The sequence below is a fragment of the Anser anser genome (assembly GCF_964211835.1).
Source record: "Anser anser genome assembly, chromosome: 4".
Taxonomy (NCBI): domain Eukaryota; kingdom Metazoa; phylum Chordata; class Aves; order Anseriformes; family Anatidae; genus Anser; species Anser anser.
This window is the reverse complement of record NC_139724.1, coordinates 26,441,899-26,459,103: the sequence shown is the minus strand read 5'-3', so window position 1 is coordinate 26,459,103 and position 17,205 is coordinate 26,441,899.

The window sequence follows — 17,205 nt, the reverse complement described above, 5'->3', positions numbered from 1 at the left end:
TATTACATACATCTTATTTTGACATTTCTCTTATGAAGTGTGCCTTCCCTGTCCCATGCCCTTATTATCTGGTGCTTCCATCTGGCAGTTGTGTACTATAAGCTCACACGGTTTATATGGCAGGTTCTTCAGATTTCATAATGAAGTCTGAGTGATAAAGCAGTGGAATGAGAACTCCATGTAAAAACAAACAAAAACCTTGGCAATGCTACCTGGTCAACAATTCAAGTATGAAGTGTTAAAAGAGCAGCAGTAGTTCAAGATTTTTATCTAGTTACTAAACAATCCAGCAATGTCTACTGAAGGGTAGAAGGGAAAAAGAAGTTACTCTTGGCCAGGAGCCAGGGATAAGGTACGTTTTTATCTGGACTGATACTAACTCCTATTTCAGTCATTAGGAAATGATTAAATTCGGGCCGGTTATATTTTTGTGAAACAATTTTTTAGTCTCTGAAAGTAATAGTCTTATTTAGCCAAGAAATTGCAATGTGTATCATTTGCATGCTGAATTTCTTTTATTGGTATTTTTGGCAAGTAAAAACCACTATGTAATGTTAGCATAATTAGTTTGTAATATTCATGACTCACTCTGGGATCATTCACAAGTGCTCTGTGAACATTAAAGATGACCTATGACTAGAGCAATTTATCTTGTGCTGCCTGAAAACTTCCCTGCAGTGTAGGAAATGGGAATTGGATCCCATTTAGCTCTTACTTATCCACCTCTTGCAATTTGCAGTAGAGTAAGAAACATGAAGGTGATGTTTTCAGCACCCTCTCTTATTAAACTCCCTGGTCCATCTTCCCCTCATATACAAATGTAGCCCTGTATAAAGATAAGGTATCATTCATTTTTCTTTTAAAAAGAATGCAAGAGGAAAGAACCAAGTCCATATAGATGGTACAGGGACTGTTATCATTCATGGGAGAAAGGGCTCAGAGGTATCTGTTTTTTTTGTTTGTTTGTTTTGTTGGTTGTCTTTTTGTTTCTTGAGATGAATTTACTACAGAAGTAAGACATTACATTCTCAAATACACTGGGTTTTGGGAACAAGAGAGGTTCATTTCCAATTTTTTTAATTGATTTTTTCACAAGAACGTTGGGGGGGAGGGGGAGAGAAGCATGATTTTTGGAAAACTCCAAAAAGATTAATACTCTTTTTCAGAAGAAATGTTTCATAAATTAATTCTGCCAGAACTGCATTTACTCTGCATGTTTTTAGACAGATGTAGGAATAATCTCATTTGAATCTTCCAGTATCCTGTGGATATAATGTTGTTCTGGGGTTATTACTGTGCCAAGGTACCTTCTTGATTAAAGCAAATCAGTTGACTCTGAAATAAGCTTAGTTCCAAATTTTTGCCATGCTTACCAAATTGTTCTGTTTAATAACATCAAGATGCCTTTATAAGTCTAGTCTTGTGCTGGTTGTGTACTTAGTCTCTAGATGCTCGTAAATGGAAACTTTTAGACCCTTGTGGTGCTACTCTTCTGGAATAAAAGTTCAGATTATAGTTCAAATTTCAGTGATTCTACAGTGCTGACTTAAAACCTGAAATTTGCCGCCTTCTTTTGACCTAGACAAAGAAATCTCACTAGGAAGGTGGTAAGGCATGGTTATTTTGGCCTCAATTATTCTAAAACTACATCATTTTAATCTTATTGTTGTAATAGTTTTATAAGATTCTCTCTCCTTCATCTGCTAGTTCTTATTCTATCCCTCTTAAATATAGCTATTGAGACTGTTCTCTGCTGGTTTTGGGGAGTTTGAAAAAAATAATCCTGAAGCTGCTAATGGCCCTCTTATAAATATGGACATATGAACGAACAACAACAAAAAAATTAAATACAACGGAATTTCAGAAATCCAACAAAATTATTTTGTTTACCTGTCCCCTGTGTGACTTTCTCTTATTACTGCTTTTCATAAATATTACAGTTCAGTCTAAGTCTTTGGTCTAAATTACATAGCAGCAATGGGTATGTTGCCCTTGGTTCACTACGCAGTTGGCCTGATTAATCGTGAAGAAATCATCAATAGCTATTGCAGGCTGTTTTATCTTTATAGAAGGGTGTTGAAAGGTGCTTGCAGCAGTGTTCTTAAAAGGGAGTTGATATGCTTCATTGCCTGAGAAGTGGGTAAGAATTACAGAGGTAACTACAGAGGTTTACTGTAGGTAAAGTGTGTGTGTATATATAGCAAGGCAAAGACATGTAATATTTCAGGGAGAAAAAAAATTTTTGAGAAGGGAGAGGATAGAGTCCATAATTATAACCAGGTCAACATCCAATGAAGTAGCACGTTATTTTGTGATTAATATTAGGTTGCAATTTAATGTTAGCTCCCGGACAGTTGTTAAGATAGACTGAAACTGAAGGTGGCTTTTTAGCGTACCAGATAAATGGGAAAGAAAACTTCAGGTGGGAATTGCCCATTAAACACAGAGAAGGAAAATGTTTAAATTGAAAGGAGAGGATTTTTGATGTCTTTCCAAGCTGTTGCTTATTTTGAAGTTTGCTAGCACATGAGAAGCTCCATTCTGAACTAATCATTGGGATACCTGCAGTCCCTCATTATTAAAAGGACCCCTTAAGCATCAACAGCTTCTAAACAGAATATCCTCTTTTGATTTGCCTCTGTGACATCAGACATTTTTCAGCTGAAATATTATAGCTCCAGGTAAAGAACAGGCTTCTAAGGAAAAGAGCTGGTTTCCATGCAAATATCTGACATAATAAAAATAATAAAAGAACTACAAAAACCTCTCCTAGGAAATTTTGAGAATGTCAGAACTTTTACTGAGAATCTTTAGGCAGATTTCAAAAAGGATCCATATCCTTGATCAATATGTAGGCATGTACTTGCAGCCAATGCTACAGAAATGTTTACATTTGCACTTGTAGTGCTTCGTAATTTACTGTGCATATTTAGCATTTTGAAGAACTCTTCAAACGCTATTCTTCCACAAATCTTACAGGTCTTACCTTAAAGTTCAGCATTTTTCAATAAAAATTACACTCAGGGTTATAACAAGGCCTGTAAACTTGTTCTATTTGATTAGTCTCTTTTAATTAGTGAATTACTAATACAGCCAAGCTCTAAGTCCTGGTCTTTGTTATTACCTTCTGTAACATCTTTCTCTTTACCCTAATTCCTTCCTACTCTCATCCTTTAGGGGGAAATGAAAATGGATGAAGTGGTGCATATCCTTTTATGAAATTGGACCTGTAAGTAACCAGCATTAATTTATTATAGGGGACAGAAGCATAACTAATGCTAAAGCAAATGTGCTTCTGGAAGACATTTACCCACTTAGCAGTTATCCAAATTGTGTTTAGGTGATCAATATGGGTGTATCTTCTCTGTAAACATCTTGTGAGCACAGAAGTATTGAAAGCAGTCACAAATAACACCAGTGAGGATTTAAAAATATCTGCCGACGTTTATTTTTTTAGGAAGTACAGGTATCACAGCACTGAATACTTCATCTTTTAAGTTTATATTTGGAGAGGGATGTCTAAACCAGAAAATAGCGTTGTTGTGTGTCATGTCCACCCTTCCCCCAATCTTTCTGGTTATGGGAAAAATAACTTTAAGACAATAAAAACTAAGATTTGGGGAAAACAAATATTTCATTCAGCAGAAACAGCATAGAATTATTCTTGGGCAGAGGAGGTGATAAGGTTTAACTCCTTCAGACTTTTCCCACGTCTAAATGGGGGACTGTTTTGTCTGCACATCATCCTGCTCTGTAACCCAGCTTTAAGGAATGTGGTGCACTCCTTTGGGCCCTATATTTTAAGCCGCATCCAGAAATCCATATGTCTTCTTCAGGCAAGAAAATGCCTTTAGGTACTTGACTACACTGAAGTCTATACGTTTAGGGGAGTGGGATATTTCGGAGTAAGAGCAGACAGAGTAGCACAGGAACACAGAGATCACATCATTTTTTTTCCACTCACATAACCTTTGGTGTTTAAAGAAATTGCAGTCTCCAGAAAAAAAATGAAATCCCTTCTTTCTGCTCCTCAGAGTAATTATATGTATGACCTTTCTTTATTTTTTTGTTTTTGTTTCTTCCTGACTTTTAACCCCAATTATTTTAGAAGAAAAGCACAGGTCCTTTGCTATGACTTCCATCTTAAGGCATAGGCTCCTAATAACTGCTCTCCACATCTGGTCATCAAATCTGCCACATCAGCAGGAGGTTACAAGTGTCTTAAGATATTATTAGCTTGCATCTCTCCACTATTGTGCTACGGATAAACTGTTGTGACACTGTATAATGAATATTTGCTCGAGATGTCAGTATTCAGTTAATGCTCCCATTTAGCATACCATATATCTGAGGACTGTGTGGTCACTTATTTTCTTATTTTACTGTATTTTCTTAACTAAAGATGGGTGGAGAGGGGGCACAAAAAAAATGCAACCAACAACTACTAATAGGTGCAGTTGCTATTAGCTGTACAGATTTTGCTCTTATACTTACATCACTGGAATCCAACCTATTCTAGAAGAAAAAGGTACATTTATATCCATGTGTTATACATGTGAAACTGAAAGGACCCTGGTGTGCAGGAACAGTAAAATAACCCAAAGCAGACCCATCTAACACTGGGATAGCTGCTTTCTAATGCTGCGTTTTAATCACTTGTCTGTACATCCAGCTTTCTGTTGCACTCAGTGTTCTTTTGGTCGAGACTTACTGCAACACATCCTCAGCTGAGGTAAATAGACATGGCTAGCATTTTACACGAGGAACTGACCGTACTTTCTCTCCTTTATTTGTGAACAAGGGAGGGCTTGGAGGTTAAGTTCTACCAGCTGTTTGCAGGCTAGTTTTGAATCTGGTCCTCCTACTTCTTGCCGGTATACCAGAACTGAAATCAAGAGTATCTGATGGGTTAAAACACTCTGCTGTGATGAGTGCTGTCAGCTGAAGCTCACTGAAAGTGCCATAGGCTTTTTTTGTAATCTGAAGAGAGACTGGGACTTTTAAGAGTGATTATTACTGGAACCCAGCAGATGTCCACTCCTGTTAATGCTGTCTGAGGTAAAAACAGCCACTGTAATGTGCCCACTGGGTCTCCTGCTTGAAAGTGCTGCATTACCACCAAGAAGGGAGACTTGTACAGTGTCAGCCACCTAAACGGAGCATGGGAAGGGGGAGACATTAATCTAATTTAGGTTAGTTAACTAAGTGGAGTGAAAACCTAGGGCAAACTTGGCTCTTCTGCCCTGTGCATTTGTGAGGGGGGGGAAAAGATATCATCTTGTTAATCATTTTAGCAATGACCTGTATTGCATGCTGGGTCTGTCATACAGCCCCCAGCCCTGCTAACCAGTGGGAAGGGTGCAGAGAAATGCCTGGAGGGGCTCTCCTTGCTCCTCACATGTCAAAGCACAGCTTGGTTCTTTCCAAAGTTCCCATTGCTATGTACAGGGACACTGATGTTTGAATAACAGATTGCAAAAAATATATAGAGGTCAATTGTCATTAACCACAGCTGCTAGAAGCTTCCACATTAGAAAATGAAACTGGAGGAGGTGTCCTGTGCAGGACTGGACAAAGAGGATATCTTCAACTGCTTCATCAATGAGCTCTCAGAGTTTTTGCTTAGAGATATCTTGACCCAGGTCAGTATTTGTGTCATAATATGAGTCATTTTTAGAGGCTGAGATTTCCTAGGCTAGTTTAATAAGTTCATCTTAAGGAAAATAAGGTACAACTCTACTTCAAAGTTTTGGGTGTAAATACCCTTGAGGAGGGAAGATCAAGAGTTACTGTAAATAGGAAGAGTATGATCAGAGATCAAGAAAGTGATGAGCTGCTAAGATGGCAAAAGTTATTACTACTCACGACATAAAAATCTTCAAAATTTCATATACCCAGGCTTTATAGTTACCAGTAATACTTAACCTTTCTGAGCCTTAAGACAGAATAAAATAATAAAAAAAAAAGGAGAATCTCTTGAATTGGTAAGAATTAAAATCTAAGCGGTGTTTTTCATAGGCTGAGCAGTGTTCCTTGGTTTCATGCTCTCTTTCTTTCAGTGTTAAAACTTACCTTAAGAACATCTCTATGTCCCACATATGAACGCAAAAAAAATTCTAGTTCATCCTACTTCTCCACAGAAGTTTTCAAACATAAATTTCAAAACCGTCATTTTAGCTTATAGTCAGCCTAATAATATAAACAATTTAACTCAAATGCCAACTAAATAGTACCTTTGCCTTGTCCTTGCATTGTATGTTTCCAACACTTAAAATTTGTTTACTATGATGTTTCCAAACAAGTCTTCTTATTCTTTTCTGATGACATCTGAATTATTGAAAGATTGCATCTTGACTGCAGAACTCACAGAATGCCTGAAAGAAGCTAAATCTATTCCAGACAGTATAAATAATTCATGCTTGATTCTTCTCTCAGCTGCGGGGATGCTGCTGCTTATTTACAGCACAGCACACTTCAAGAAAAAAAAAAAGTCTTATTTTATTAACATCTCTGCTATTAAATAAAGCTGGTCATAGACTCCTATTGTAGCTACTCAAATACATACTCTGATGAGCTTTAATTATCTTAACTTGCTCCTTTTATAGTTCTTCCTTTATGAACTTAATTTAACGAATTTGCAGGTTTTATCATTTTATTTTCTAAATAAAGCATATTCCAAACAAGAGATGATGATATTTTCAGTGTTCTGTGTGGGACCTGTCCTTTACCCCCTTCAGGACCAGAGGCTAGAGAACAATATGAGAGAGAAGAGATCAAACTTCTCTAGGTTTTGGTTTTCTGTCCGTTTTCTTCAGAACTGACCAGCAAGTCCAGCCTGTCGTAGCTAGTGCACTGTAAAAACCGTTCTCACTGATTACCTTCCATGAAGTGTTTTGATACTGCTGATAATAAGTAGCTTGCTGCATTCATTTTAATAAAATGTGTTCAGGTAGTCAGTCTCCAACTATTGTGGTTGATGCAATTGACAAAATAAATATTTCTTAGATTCTTCTTTAATATTCACTTACTTGTGCTTTATTTTCCACCCTATTGGAAGAGGTGGACTTGTGAGAAAAAGTTACATGCAAGCACCTAAGTTCTGGATCTTGATTTAATGTTCAGATCAAGCAAGTCTAAATGCAAGTGTAAACACACTACTGTTAATTGTTAAATTCAATAAAGACTTCAGATTTTTTTTTTCACACTGTAATATATTTGATATATCAGAGAACTGGTACTGGAAAGCAAACTGCTTGTGCTGCTTATTAATAGTGATAAAAATTTTCACCTACATAAATTCTTAATTTCATTATGAAGACTTCTCTCCTCTGCATTGGACAAAACAAAAATTGGTTCCTCTTGTAGCTCTCAATCCAGATGAATCCTACCAATTAAGAGAATAAATCACTACAAGTGTAGGACTGTCTTGCTCAGAATAGATGTAGTATCTGGTAACAGTGTTTCAGAGAAAATGAATAAATTTGATACTGGAAATTATAGAATAACTTGCTGAAGGATGTACTTGCTCTTTGTCCCTTGCAGGTAATGTTCCCTTTCAAGAAGGTTTCTATTATGATTAGTGTTTATATGGTAACTCTCAGCTGTAGATGTTCTCACTATACATAAAAAATCTCTAGCCCTTTTCCGAGTGTCACTGCTTTTTGGGAACTTATATTAGTTTGTATCCAGTAATAGTGTCTTACATGTTAACCAAGGTCTGCAGAGAAGTTCTCTGAACATCTTCTATTCACTCTCTAGTAGCACTGAGTGGATGTTTCCAGTAGTTACCTCAGGACAATTCATGTTTCTGTTCTTGCAGTTTACGGTGAACTTAGGCTGAAGATGCATTTTTTTTAGAATCTTTGGTCTTCCGTCCCTCCTTTTTTCCCCTCTTCTTTTCCCCCTTTTCCCCTTCTTCCTCCAGTTTATACCTTAAGGTATAAACATTAAAGAACCTCATTGATGTATATGTATATTTTTCCTACTGACAAAAGGAAGTAATACTATAAAAGATTAACTTAATAAATACAAAACAAAGACATGAGCCAGCTCCCTCAGCACTCATTTGCTGTTTATGTGCTTGTAGAATCCTTTCATAGAATGGTTTGGGTTGGAAGGGACCTTAAAGATCATGTAACTCCAACCCCCCTGCCATGGGCAGGGATGCCACCCACTAGATCAGGTTGCCCAGGGCCTTGTCCAACATGGTCTTGAACGCCTCCAGGGATGGGGCATCCACAACTTCTCTGAGCAACCTGTTCTCAGAGCCTTACTATGCTCTTAGTGAAGAATTTCCTCCTAACCTCTAATCTAAATCTCCCCTCTTTTACTTTAAAACCATTCCCCCTTGTCCTCTCTTTATTTGACTGAGGAAAAAGTTGTTCTCCATCTTTTTTATAAGCCCCCTTTAAGTACTGAAAAGCTGCAACAAGGTCACCCTGGAGCCTTCTCTGCTCCAGGCTGAACATCCACAGCTGTCTCAGCCTTTCTTTATAGGAGAGAATTTTTTTGCCCTTTGAATCCCTTGCCAGATTCAGCCTTGGCTTTCCTAACACTGTCCCTGCATGATCAGACTGCAACACTATATTTCTCCTGGAGTATAATTGCCATTTAACAGTGTAAAATTAAATGGTGATATGAAAACTGCATGGGGGAACTAAAAAATGTGTATTTAAGAATAATTCTTGAATGTTGACACTATTGTTTTATTTACTTTTACCAGTAGAAGACATTTCCCATCTTCGGGGGCGGGGAGAAGGAATTTTATTTGACTGAAATTTACAATTAGCTATATGAAATCAAAGTTTACTCTATGTTTTACAGTGGAGCTCTTCCTGATTTACCATGATATAACTGCAAGAAGCATATCAGAAAACATATATTAGAAAAGCTGATGGACATTCCTTCCTAACCCATGCTGTTAATACTCATATTATTCTTCTCAAAGTTTAATGACAACATGTGAACTCTCTCTTAACAATGATGGAAAGAACATTGAACAAAGGTCATAAGACAGCAACATTTACCTTGGAAGTATTGAAAGGTGATGGGTTGGTGGGGATGGTGGTGGGTGGGGAAGCAGTAAAGCCCATTATGCAACAGTATAAGGTTTTTTTAAGGTACTTTGAAGACAAAGTACAAGATCAGAGCAGTGCAGATACTATTTTCATACCTACAGTTTGTTAGGTGCAAAAGATACGTGTTAAAAAGTGAATCCCAGATTTGATCTTAAGGCCGTTTTCAAGCAGAACTCTCAACACCTTTTCAAAATAACTTTGAAATTCATGCTCTCTCAGTGACATTGTGAAAGTAGCTGAGTTCTGATATATCTCAATGATTGAGTGCTTTTTCTTCAGCAGTGATATTCTTTTGAAAGGAATAGCAAAGAGAAGCTGTAATAATTCAATTCAGATGCAAATATGTCTGGATTTCTACTGAACTAGATTTACCACTGCTCTTTGTCTGCTTTATAATCTATACCTGTGCACAATGTGGAGAGGAGAGGAGAGGTGGGGTGGGGGTGAAAGCCTCTGCTCTATTTTAGTGAAAATCCCTGATTACAAAAGATGCAAGTCAGTGTAGAACTGATCTCAGTTTTGGTTGTTTTTGGTAAAGCTGTCTCTGCTTTCTTTACGGGTCTGCCTTGTTTGTTTCACTAATGCAAAGTAGTGAAGTCTTGGTTTTGTTCTTCTGAATATTACATTTTAAGAGGTACTTATTACTTTGTTCTCTTCTGGCATTAATATTTCATGAATTACTAAAAAAAAATAGTCTGGCTTGATAAGAATTGCATCATCTAAATTTGAACTATCTGAGGAGATATCAAAACAGTCAGTCTTAATACTTTGTTCTTGATGTATTTTTAGTTAGTTCTTCAATTAAGGGAGAAAAATAATTGTTTTCTCAGTTCATCTGGATTAAAGAAAAGGGGTATCTTTCTAGTAGATTTGTTTTTATTCTTCCCCTTGAAATTTAGTTTGTTTTTGTATAACTATTTGAATCTTTACCAATTAAAATTGCTATCACTGTTCAGTCTTATAATAAATTTTGTATCATTGTATATGTTTTATTATATTATTATTCCAAAAATAATCTCCATGCATTTCCCTCTTTCTAACTGGGGGAGAGGAAAAAAAAGGTATTCCCTGACCTCAAATTCATGTTTCAGCAGTTTTTCTTTCACTGATCCCATTCCATTTGTGATGTGAAGCATCCTTTTCTTCTGGAAGAGTGTTCTGACCACCATGGCATCTGTTATACAGATACATTTTTCACTTTGTGAAAAGGAAGGAAACTTCCCCCTCTATTCACGTGGATGTAGTTCTGATCTATTCTCTATTTTGGAAGTCCATGGAGCGGAGTCTTGTGGATATTTCTATTAATTTTGTTCAGCTTTCTTCCCTGGTCAAGGCAGAAGGGACAACAAAATTTTTCTTCTTCTGAAGCCCTTATTCCTTGGCTTGTCTTTATAAGTTCACTTCAAATACTGACTGAAATATCAACAAGGTTTTCTCTATGTAGCTTTTGCTAATAATTCTTAATATTTTTCCCTATAAATATATCTCATACTGTCACCTTCCTCCCCACCCAGGTTATATTTTACTAACTTCTTATGCTTTTGGGGATTATAGATTTCTGCTTGATCACATCTCGAGCTTTCAAAAGTAATAGGAAAAAGAATTATAGCATTTAATTTTTGTTGGCTAAAATTAACACTTCAAGTTTGGAAACTGTAAATCACAGTGAAGATATTTTACCACAGAATGAGAAATAGTTCTTATCAAGTTAATATCTTTATTACACTTCAAGAGCACTTAAGTGGCCTATCTTTATGCCTGTCATATTAGATTTCACTTACTCCACACTGGGTACAATGCAAATAATGGTATTTAAATACCATTTAAATGCTGTATATGAGCAGCAGGTTTAATTACAAGTTAGAGAGGGGATGCACAGTGTAACCTACTCTAGGCGACCCTGGTTTGAGAAGATGGTTGGACTCATTGATCTCCAGAGACTCACCATCATTCTGTGCTTAGGTCTGGAGAAGGGTAAGAAGATGTAGCGACCTGATTCCACAGGCTTGCTCTTCAACATAAGCCGTATAGATCTTATGTCCAAGCCTCTCTGAAGGCCTTTTCTTACATCTAAGAACTAATGAAGAATGAATGAGATCTTGGCACTGCCTCCAGTCCTGCTTACTAGCCAGATTGGCTTGAGGTAGAACAGAGTGAAGAGTAAATTACTGAGGGTCCTTTCAAAAACAAATATGCTCTCAGAAAAAGAAATCAAGAGGGAAGAACTGTAACTGAAATGTCTTGCTGGGCTATAGTGACTCCGACTATTAATAGCTCTTGGGTAATAGTAGAAGTAGCTAGCGTACTATCTGTATCTCAAAACTGTGCCTAGAGTGACACCATAGCCTACAGTGTGCCTGCTAGTGTCCCAACTTGCATTTTTGTGTCAGCAAGAAAGACCCCACGGACATGGAAATGGGTCCATAGCCCTTTAGGGACTAAAAGGAACAGGCTGTCTAACCAAGCTGTCTAACCAATTCAATTTCAGAGGTTGATATGTCTTCATACACAGATAAACTGTGCAGCATCTTCTACATGTCTTCAAGTGGCACAACTCTTATTTTGTACTGTTATTTCGAAGGTTCTGTTAAAATTAAAAATCTGAATCCCTCTTTTGATCACCTTCCCAAAGTGCTGTGGGAGAAATAAATGCCTATGTGATCAAGCTGATATACTGTACACATAGTTTATATATGTTTTAAAAACTTTGCAGATTTATCTTAATCCTCAAGTTGATTTTTTTTCTTTCTTGTTTGTTTTGTTTTAAGAATCTTGTATATGGTAAGGAAGAGGTGTGTAGATCCTGCTTTTCATTTAATTGTCACTGGTACAGAATTGCTTGCTGAGGGGGAAGGGTGTGTTCATTTTGTACAGAAAAGAACAAGGAATTGCAGGTTTATTTTTTGTTGGCTCTTGGGAAACCAAAATTCCTGGAATAGTCACACTTTTCTTTGACCTTACACAACCCTTTTTGGAGGTGACGTCTGTGTATCTGATATTTATTTGTCTAAACCCACTCAGTATGATACTTCCCTTATGCTGCCTTATTATGTTCAAATGAATTAATATTCCATTTTCTTTGCGCCCTCCCTGTTTATCTTCCTCTCTCCTATTTTCCCCATATGAATCTAGAAATGAATGGGAGTTATCACAGAGAAAGACATTTGGGATTCGGTATCATATTACTAATCCTAAATACTATTATGGTTTGAGATAGAAGTGATTGCCTGTATGAATTGCTCTTTAGTCAGATAACTTGTAATAATTTGACTATATCAGAACTGAAGTTTCTATTTTGTTGAGAGAATTGAAAATCCCTGAAAATATTTATACATAATTTTGTACTTGTAGAGTAAATCTGATCTTACTTCACTTCTGGAAACATTCAGCTTTGTATTAAGATGTGTTACCAATTTATATAGAATGATTTACAACATAAAGAACAGCTGCTCTTATGGTCTGTTGCTATTTTCACTTTAAGGTATCACAACAAATGTGTGTAGAAGTAGAGGTATGTTTATGTATACTGTTATTTGTTCTAAACTGTTCTTAAGGGGCTTGACTGAACTGGGTTCTTCCTTGCTTTAGTGTGGACTTGTACTTGTTTAATCAGAAATGAACTTGAAATCTTTTGTAATATGTAAGAATACCAATTAAGTTTGGTCTGGTAAGTCTTCATGTTTGTTTTTGTTCATCTTCAGTAGCTAGCTTTTCAGGCTAGACTCTGTGTGATACCAATGAGAGCTCAGTAGTAAAGGAAGGTGTCTGTTGTACAGATTCTCAGCGTTTTTACCTGATCAGATACGGTGATGTCTATTAAGCATATAGCCATCTCCCTATTTAATTTCCTGCGAGACCACTTTGCCAAAACTTATGGGCATTCCAAGTTAATAAAAGTCTTGTAAGAAAAATAACAGTCGTTGCAGGGGAGAGAGGTACTTTCTTGGTTAAATCTTCTCTGTCACAGATCTCCTGTGCAATGCTGGACAAACCCCTTAAGTCAGTGTCCAGAGACAAAAAAAAAAAAAAAAAGAGTGTCTATTTTCCTTTCTTGTGTTGGGCCATATGATAGAGATCTTTGAAAGCTTTTGCACATAAGTGTGCTGAAATAGACATGCTTTTCCTCCTGAATTTCTGACATCCTATTAACCTGTGGTTTTTTGTTTTGTTTTTTTTTTTGTTTGTTTTCTTTTCCCAAATATAAAATATAGATAATACAGCTTCAATTCTTTTGAATATTATCATTCTGACAGTAATAAGGACTAAATACTACCCAAGTAATAAGAAAGTGAATCACATTGGGTGCTTAGAAGACCTAGTTACTATTCTTAAAATAAGGTATAAAGTCACTATTGGAAATTAAAAAAAAAAAAAAAAAAAGAACAGAAGAACTACTGACCCAAGGAGATTTCTTGTGGAGAAAAATAATTAGTGAATTTACAGGATCAATACAGAAACATTTTGTGTGCATGCTTTGAGATGTCAGCATGTCTTGATGTCCAAGAGCTTCACTTTTTAGAATTATTTAATTTGATGTCTGTAATTTACCCTCCATGTTATATTATTTTGACAAGTTTCCACTTCTTTTGCTATGATAAGAAAAAAAGATTAACAATAAAAAAGTCAATATCAGGTTGTTCCTGTCAACTGTCACAGTGTGTACAAGATGTTTCAGAGAAGGAAATGCATCTTATTCACACCAATTTTGAGGGACAGTACGGTAAGAATGCACTGGGGAATAGACAATCCCTTTAATCTCTGAGATCTCACATACTCCTGCCTGGAACAGTTTCTAGTTGCTGTTTTATAAAGTCGAACTTGTTTGACTCTCTTAAAATTGAAAGACTGAAAGTCACAAAAAGAAACAAAGTAGATATCGGTACTAATCAGTATTCAGAGGAGGGAAATGGACTCTGAAAAGGAGAAAGAAAATCAACCTAAAGCCATATTGTTGATGAGGGGCCACCTTGATTCTCTGACAAGTACAAAGGAATCTTTGTGTCATGTGAAATCTCTTCAGAGTAATTCTTCTGAAGTAGTGAATTTAAGAAGAACCAGGGGACTCCAGTCTAGAGATCACATTGAAAATGAATTATTCATTTTCCTGCTTGTTAAAATCTTATTATCAATCATAGGTACATGATTTTCAGCACTACTTGATTGGTTTGGTGAACTGCAGGAGAGCAACCCCTCTAATGCATGTTTTTAACTGGGGTGATGTGGTGTGTGTGTGTTGGTAGGTTTTTTTTTTTATTATTTCTGAATTCAATCCATGAGAGGAAGAGATGAAAAGGAAACAAAAGCATATTACAGCATTTCTAAATTTTATTTGAAGATGAGTAGTAAATCTTATAAACTACTGCTACTAAATTACTACTTTGCCCCTGTCCAGCTGATGTGCCACAAACCTGTACCTTTTATCTGTTGAAGTTGGCAGTGAGTTGGGGGATGAGTTGGGGAGAAAAAAGAACAACTTGAAACACGTGAGCTGGCACCCTATTAGATTGTCATGTTGTAAAAGACTTTTAGGATCAAGTTTAGGCTTTATTAGATCTGAAATTGGTCTCAGCGTCCTGAATGTCTCATTCCCTTGAGGTTACAAATACTGTTTCTGAAACTTGCAACAATGAAGGAATAAACTAGGAGATGCTCTCTCTAAAAACGGAAGTCTTCATTTTACTAAGAAATGGTGGAGCTCTTTTCTGTTCTTGGGAAATGGTATTTTATTCCACAGAATGGATGCAAAAACAGACTGTTTCCTTGATTTTCTTATTTTAGATAAGAGCTCAGTTCCTGTTTTAAATCTTGCAGATTAACACACTAGAACTTGCTAAGTAATTAAAAGTTTTTATTTGAAAATCTTTTTTTATCAAAAAATTAGTCAAAAGAACCATCATAAGCAATTAATCTAGACTTGCATGGTATTTAATATCTAATGCCATTAAAATAATTGTAGCTGTTGCCTCCTATTCCAAAAAGCCTTTGTATTCCTTCATCTGTGTCTCATCTGAAGTCTGTGGAAGCCAGACTGTTTCTTTATTAAATTCAATGTATTACTTTTCAATTCAACATGATCACTCCTTGCTGTACATGAGAAACATGGCTTATATACAATTCTTGCTGATTACTGGCCTTGACCATGTATGCTATGTCTTAATTGGCAAATGTCACCTTTAAAATTTCAAGTATGAGGACTCCTCCCATCACATGCACACAGTTTTTCTTGCTGGCATTTTTTTTCCATTTTGGGGGGGGGAGGGTGTTTGCCTTGTATGTCTAGTGCATATTTGTATTCAATTTGACATTCTTAGATCTAAGGAGCAGTGTTTTTTTGCTGGTGTTGTTTTTCTTTGTTAGTTTTGTTTTGCAGGGAAGGTTCAATATGTTTTGTGTATCTGCACTTACACTGCAGATGTCTGCCATTCTATAGAGCCCTTTCTTACTCATTTCCAGATGACTTCTACAGCTTCTGGGTTGAAGGGCTGATTGATTTTGCAAGAACGCTTAGCTCATCTGATTTATCAAATCTATTATGAAATCCAGTTCTAACTTTTAGCATAACAAAGTACATTTACAATTGAAGATTTCTACACTCAGATCAGACTTTATATTAAATCTTAGTTGATTTACAATACTATCACCCACCCTTCCTGTGTAATGATTTCTTCCATCTCAATATTCTGAATATATTCATGAAGTTGTGTACTTACATAGCAACTGATGAATTTATATGTTAGAATTGGTCCCACAGCAGTTTTTCCATGTAATCTCAGAAGATGATGCAGAGCACCTAAGACTCATTTGAATGACAGTTGGGAAGGTCACGCTCTGACATCTTCTATTTTAGTCTAGAGACTGGCCCACAAGAAACCAGAAACCATGGTGTAAGATAAGTTTTGTCTGTTCATTTCTGTATTGCTTACATGAGTTTGTCTTACAAGTTAATAGATATATTTCTCATGACAAGTTATTCCTTGGTACTTGATTACATTGATTTGCTTCATGTTATTTCTGTTTAGTTTACGTTTTTTGGCCTTCCATAGGCTTTCAAGAAAGGTTGTATTTAACTATCAAGGTTCTAATGTTTTTAAAAAGAACAAAAATCCACCTTCATATAATCAACAAAATTGAGTGGTTAATCAATTGAAGTTCTTAATCAATAGAAGAGGAATATGTAACCTTGAGGATTCATTAAGTCAGCTCAACTGAAATACAAACAAAAAGGAATTACAAAACCATTCTCAACAAACCAAGAAAAAGAATGCATCAGACTTGCATTTATAGACCATGGAATATATGTTTGAGAAATCTAAGATTTAAACACTACTATCTTTTTGTTTTTTTTTCTCCAGTAGGTATCCTTAGAAAGTTTAACTAAGACAAGGCTTAACCTCATTGCTTGTGTATTTCCTTTGTGAGATAATGATTTTTTTCTGGAAAACTTCAATTCCAGTGCATGACTCTATTCCCTTTCTATTTGGCATCTGCAGTTTTGTAATGAATGTAGCTTTCTATTTCATATATTTTATATATGTTTATTTCAATAAATAACAATTTCACATGGCTCATTGTGTTTGGAACAGGACTTGCTGTTTTCAAGATGAGATTGGTAGATTAATAATATTTTTGGGATAAAATTAAGGAAGTGTAGTGGAATTAGTGCCTAGAAGAACCAAACACACATTTGACTAGTGCCAAATTATTTTTACCACCTTGAAAACCTTCACATTGCCAAGGTTTAAGAAACAAGTGTTTTCTTTAGAAGAAATGCAGTCTATTTGCTTTGGAAGAGATACACTCCAAGTATGGCAACTTCCATCACTGTGTTTGGAAGATACAGTTTTAGATCTAAAGTAGCTTGCTTTAAAAACACACAAACAAAACAAAAACAAACACAAAACCAACAATCAAAAAATTAAAATTATATAATATACAAGAAGATGTGGAAGATGGAATAGGACTGGTATGGAAAGGAATAGGAAGGTATGAAAAGAATGTAAAGTTTAAATGCATTTTAACTTTGAAATATTTAGCGTGATCATTCACTGACTGGTTTTCAGCAGTGCTTGTCCACAAGCTACATTAGCTATAGGAGGCACAGTCACAGTAGCAGGGTGTCTTCTATGAT